General features: G+C 39.9%; 1 non-coding gene across 1 annotated transcript; it reads right to left on the bottom strand.

The window, feature by feature from the left end:
* Positions 1-1,592: 1,592 nt before the first annotated feature.
* On the bottom strand, positions 1,593-1,699 carry LOC141645624 (small nucleolar RNA R71). The gene has a single exon (XR_012545102.1). It is a non-coding gene; the product is annotated as a small nucleolar RNA R71 (small nucleolar RNA).
* Between the last annotated feature and the right edge of the window lie 3,872 nt (positions 1,700-5,571).

Here is a 5,571-nt window from a genome sequence, read left to right as displayed (position 1 = left end):
TCATCAAGTTCTTCTATTATTCTTTGCATTATTATATTGGAATCATTAGTAGGTATAATCTCTTAATCCCTTTTTAATTATTGCTAATTACTTTCATTTATTCATCATGTTTCATTATGTTAGTATGATTGACAACCCTTCTAGCATGATCAATATGATAATGAGTGAGTAGTCTCTTAGCTAGGGTTTAATGGGTGATTAGGGGAAACCAACATGGGGAATGATTCATGCTTAAATTAATATGCTTTCATATCTTATTTGCTTGCTTGTTTTGATCTTAATACATGCACATGTTATATTTAATGAAATGCTAAGCCTATGAATCCTTGCATTTACTATCATCTTCTATCCTTTCAACTTGACTTGTAAGACATAACCCAACTCGAGTCTTGTTAGACCATGCATGTGTTAAGTAGGGAAGATTAAGTCGACTTGTAGGTGTTGTACAATCCAAGAGATTCGGCTCCGGGACCCAAACTTTCCTAGGATTGTAAGATATAACCCAACTCAATCCATCACAACAATAATTGCTTGCTTATAATTTGAGAACATGTTTGTATGATCATATCCCATGAATCCCCTATGAACCCATGACACCCTAGTGCTTTTAATCAATTGTTTACACCCTTATTTCATTTACCTTGTTAGTTTATTTTCATTGCTATTTTAGTTTAGTGACCTTCTACATCAACCCAATTTGTGACACCCCTAGACACCACTAGTTACAATAGAATCTTCATTTCAATACCCGTCCCTTGGGATCCGACCTTTACTTGCCTCTTTACTAATTGTAGAGTTGTTTGTGAAGTATAAATTGTGTTTTGTATCGACCATTGACCAACGACCACATATGCTTAATTGTGAACACCAAATGGCATCGATCAAAAATGGCGCCGTTGCCGGGGACGGTGTTTAATTGATTTAAGATTTCTTTTATTGTTTTTAGTTGTGTCTTTTTCACCTTGGGGAAGTAAAACTCCTCAAGGTTTGTTCTAATTGTTTTCTAGTTGTTTGATATTTTGCATGTCTAGAAGGTTATAAAGAGATTTGTTACCTTTTGACCGTGAAATCGAAAGAACCTTGACGAATAATAGAAGACTTGTTAGGAGGAATTTGGGAGGTGTTGGTGAAGTTGTTCAACCCACTAGTGAGTTTGTCAATCCTTTCGCAATAGAAGGAGAAGAGAACCCATTAAACAATACCACACAAAATCCACCTACAATGCCTAAATTCTCGTCACACTCTATACCCACCGAGGAGGATTTACCAAATGGTACTCCTACCCCACAACATCTTACCGGAAACTTTATTGCCAAGTCCGCCTTCATTCAACTAGTTGAGAGGAGCCAATTCGGGGGAATGCCTAGTGAGGACCCTCATTCTCATATGGAAACATTTTGTGATTATTGTGAAGCTATCTCTCAAACGGGCGTGACTCAAGACCAAATAAGATGGGTCTTATTTCCTTTTTCGTTAATCGGCACCGCAAAACAATGGTTGAAGGGCCTTGATAAGGCCACCCTTGGAATAGATTCTTGGAAGAAGCTAGCTCTAGCTTTCTACAAAAATTCTACCCACCAGAGAAGACCAATATGCTAAGAGCTCAAATTACGGGTTTTAAGCAAAGGGATGAAGAATCTTTGTATGAAGCTTGGGAGCGGTTCAAAGGTATTTGTCGCTCATGTCCTCACCATGGACTTAGCGAATGGTTTTTAGTGCAACAATTTTGGAATGGTTTATATGAAGATTCAAGGAACGTTCTCAATATGGGATCAAATGGAATGTTCACCGAAGTTGATGACAATCAAACATGGAACAAGATTGAGGAAATGGCGGTCCATAATTCGCAATATAGTAGGCCTCGCAAGGCTACTAGAGGAGGAAAGTATGAAGTGGACACCGTTACTCAATTGGGTGCTCAACTTAGTGCTCACATTGACACAATCAACTTGAAGTTTGAACAAGCTATGGCTAGACTTGAGGAAAGCTCAAAATCATCAAAGCATCATGTCAATGCCATGACGGCATCCTCATCAATCCCAAGCGGGATATGTGAGAATTGTGGAACCTTGGGTCATGACTCAAGTGAATGTAGGGGAACAACCGAGCAAGTCAATGCTTTCCAAGCTTACAAAAGTGGCACCCCTTATTCAAATTTTTACAATGAAAACACCAAGTTCCATCCAAATCTCTCATACAAAAGCCAAAATGTCCAAAACCCTCAAACAACATACACTCCACCACCCATGAGAAATCAAAATCAAAGACCCTTTTTCAATCAAAACCAAGGCTACCAAAATCAAAATCCATACAATCACCACAATGACCAAAGTTTTGATGTCCAAAAAGCGGTCATTCAAATGCAAAAAAATCAACAAGAATTTTTCACCCAAATGCAAAAGGATAGCCAAGCAAAGGATACCACCATCAACAACATTCTAGCTCACACCAAGATGTTGGAAACACAATTGACCCAACTAGCATCTTCAAACTCACAAAGACAAAAGGGGCAATTACCACCTCAAGGTAATCCCCCTAGACATGAAACGGTTAGTGCCATTCACTTGAGAAGTGGTACAAGATATGAAGCACCGAAGAAGCAAGTTGAGGATGAAGTTGTGAAAGCTAGTGAGAATGAAGTTGTTGTGCAAAGTCCCAAGGAAGGGGAATCATCAAAAGAAGAAAGTTCAAAGAAAAATGAAGACAAAGCCAAAGAAAAGGAGCCCATTGTGATTAGACTTCCTTTTCCAAGTCGTCAAGCCAAGCCCAAATTTGATGATCAACTTGGAAAGTTCATGGAAATTGTGAAGAACTTAGAAGTCTCAATTCCTTTCACGGAATTAATCAATCACGTTCCGGCCTATGCAAAGTACATGAAAGATATCCTCACAAAGAAGAAGTCAATCCAGAAACTTGAGACTATCGCCTTCACTAAGGTGAGTAGTGCAATTCTTCAAGGGAGTTCACCTCCAAAGTTAAAGGATCCGGGAAGCTTCTCAATACCGTGTACCATTGGCGACACAACGATCAACAAAGCCTTATGTGATCTAGGGGCTAGTGTGAGTGTCATGCCGTACTCGGTAAGTAAAAGGTTGGGAATGGGAGAGCTTAAATGTACCAACATCACTCTTCAAATGGCCGATAGATCGACGAAGACACCATTAGGGATATGGGAAGATGTCCCCGTGCGAATTGGGAAGTTTTTCATCCCGGTGGACTTTGTCATTGTTGATATGGAGGAAGATTCCAACATTCCAATCATCTTAGGAAGACCTTTCCTACACACCGCGGGTGCGGTGATTGATGTGAAACATGGAGAGCTCACTCTAGAAGTGGGAGATGAAAGCATAACTTTTAATCTTGACAAGACCATGAGAGCTCCTCGTTTGCATGAGCCATGTTTCATGATTGATCATTATAGCCGAAAAGATGAAAAGAAGAAATCGGAATTCCAATGGAGGAAGAAAGTTGAAGATGCTCCATTCAAAGAGCAAGTGAATTGTGAAAAGGAGAGCTTGCAAAGCTCATCAAAATCAACCAAGGAAGAAGATGATGGCCTCATTGGCCAAGAGAAGAAATTGGGAGAGTTGTCTCCATCCAAGCAAGAGATTTTCAATGATCAACTCAATGAAGTTTGTGGTCTTTGGGACGATGAATTTGAAGGGATCTTTAATCCCTACATTGGGCATGCCATCGATCATGATCAACAATAAGGGCCACGGTCTATTGAGGACCTCTACCACAACAATGAACAAGCTTTTAATTATTTCTTCGAGGTGTTGAGCAACATCAACAACACCTTGAACATGCCCCCTTGACATCTCATCAAGAATGAGAGTTTGGTGGAGTCCTCCCTAAACCACCACTTGTAAATATTTCTAACTCCCTAACTTACATTTAATTTTTGTATTGCATTTTTGTCATTTTTGGATTTTATTTACTTTGATCAAAATAATTGTCATGAAAAGAGAGAAGTGAGGGAGGGACTAATGATTTTAATTGATGTGTAGTGCTTTACCTTAGTGTGGGGATGGCAATTGCCTAGGCTATTCATGCCTTAGTAGTGCCCCCACAATGAAGAACACAAGATTTGAAGGAAAGAAAGAAAGAATGATAAGGGAATGCGTTGGTGCACGGATGGAACTGAATCCGTGTACACAAGGACCAATCCGAGCGGATTCCTGAGAATCCGCCCGTCAGAGAGGATCCGAGCGTCCTGCGAGAAGACGCCCGTCTTGGGCCGAAATAAAACCGCAAATTCTTGATTTGTTAAAGAATCCGAGCGGATTTCTGGAAAGACGCCCGTCTCCCAGAATCCGTCCGTCTTGTTGACAATCCGCCCGTCTTGCAGCTGAAGAAAAACAAAGAAAAATCTCTGGACAAGAATCCGTCCGTCCTGCTTGAAATCCGCCCGTCTCATCTCAGAAGAATCCGAGCGGATTCCCCAGAATCCGCCCGTCTCTAGGCGGGATTTTTGAAAATTTGAAGCTGAAGAATCCGAGCGGATTGCGCCTAATCCGCACGGATTGTGCCTGCGTCCTAATTTTGTCGAGTTCTTTAAATACCCACCCCACCTTCATTCATTCATTCATTCACTCATAAACACTACCCATAACATCAAAACCCTCATCCTCTCCATCTCAAAAACAAAAACCCTCAACAAAACTCACCAAAATCAAATCAAACCATCTTTCAAATAACAAATCAATCACTCCATATTCATTAACAATCAAAACCAAGCACAAAATCTTCACATTTGAATTGATTTTTGTTCTCATAAAGGCAAAGCCTTTCACCTTCAAAATCAATTTGGGCATTCTACAAATTGAAGATTTTTGATCTTTTTCTTGGTTAGCTCATCAAATGGCAAGAACAAAGGGAGCAACAAAAGCAAAAGCAAAGGCACCAAAGACTACAACTCTCTCTCAAAGGCAAAAAGCTCTACAAATGAAGAAAGCTTTGGCAATGGTGGTATCAACACCAAGCTTGGAAGTGCAACCGCCTCAACAAATTTCTATGGAAGCATCACCCTCTACTCCGGTAATTAATCAACTCTTGCATTACCCGGAGGTAACATTCATTTCCGATTCCCATAGAAATACATTTGTCAAGTTTGCTATGAAACAAATTCAAACCACCAAATTCATATGCCAAGATGCTTTAGAGAAGTTGGGTGTTCTTGAACAAACAAGAGTCTTTTTCAATGCCATGGGTTTAAAGAAATTGTTTGAAATGAAGGAAGTAACATACCCCTCCCTTGTCTTGGAATTCTTAAGTTCTTTAAAAGTGACAAAAGTTGAGAATAGGGAAAATATTGAGTTTCGTCTAGCTAACACTAGTAGACGCATTACCTTTCCGGAATTGGGTAAAATTTTGGGTCTTAGCGATGAACATAAATTCTATAAGCAATATGGGAAGTATGATCCCGAGCCTCTTTGGGAGGCAATCTCCGGGAAGAAATTTGAAGATTTTAAAGCTTGTCGTGCTCTTTTGGTCCATCATCCGGGCATAAGAATATGGCACAAAGTTGTAGGAAATACCATAATTGCTAGGAAAGACACCAATCATTTC

This window comes from Silene latifolia, chromosome 2 (genome assembly GCF_048544455.1).
Source record: "Silene latifolia isolate original U9 population chromosome 2, ASM4854445v1, whole genome shotgun sequence".
Taxonomy (NCBI): Eukaryota; Viridiplantae; Streptophyta; class Magnoliopsida; order Caryophyllales; family Caryophyllaceae; genus Silene; species Silene latifolia.
The sequence above is the reverse complement of the archived record's forward strand: the minus strand, read 5'-3'. Positions and strand labels throughout refer to the sequence as shown.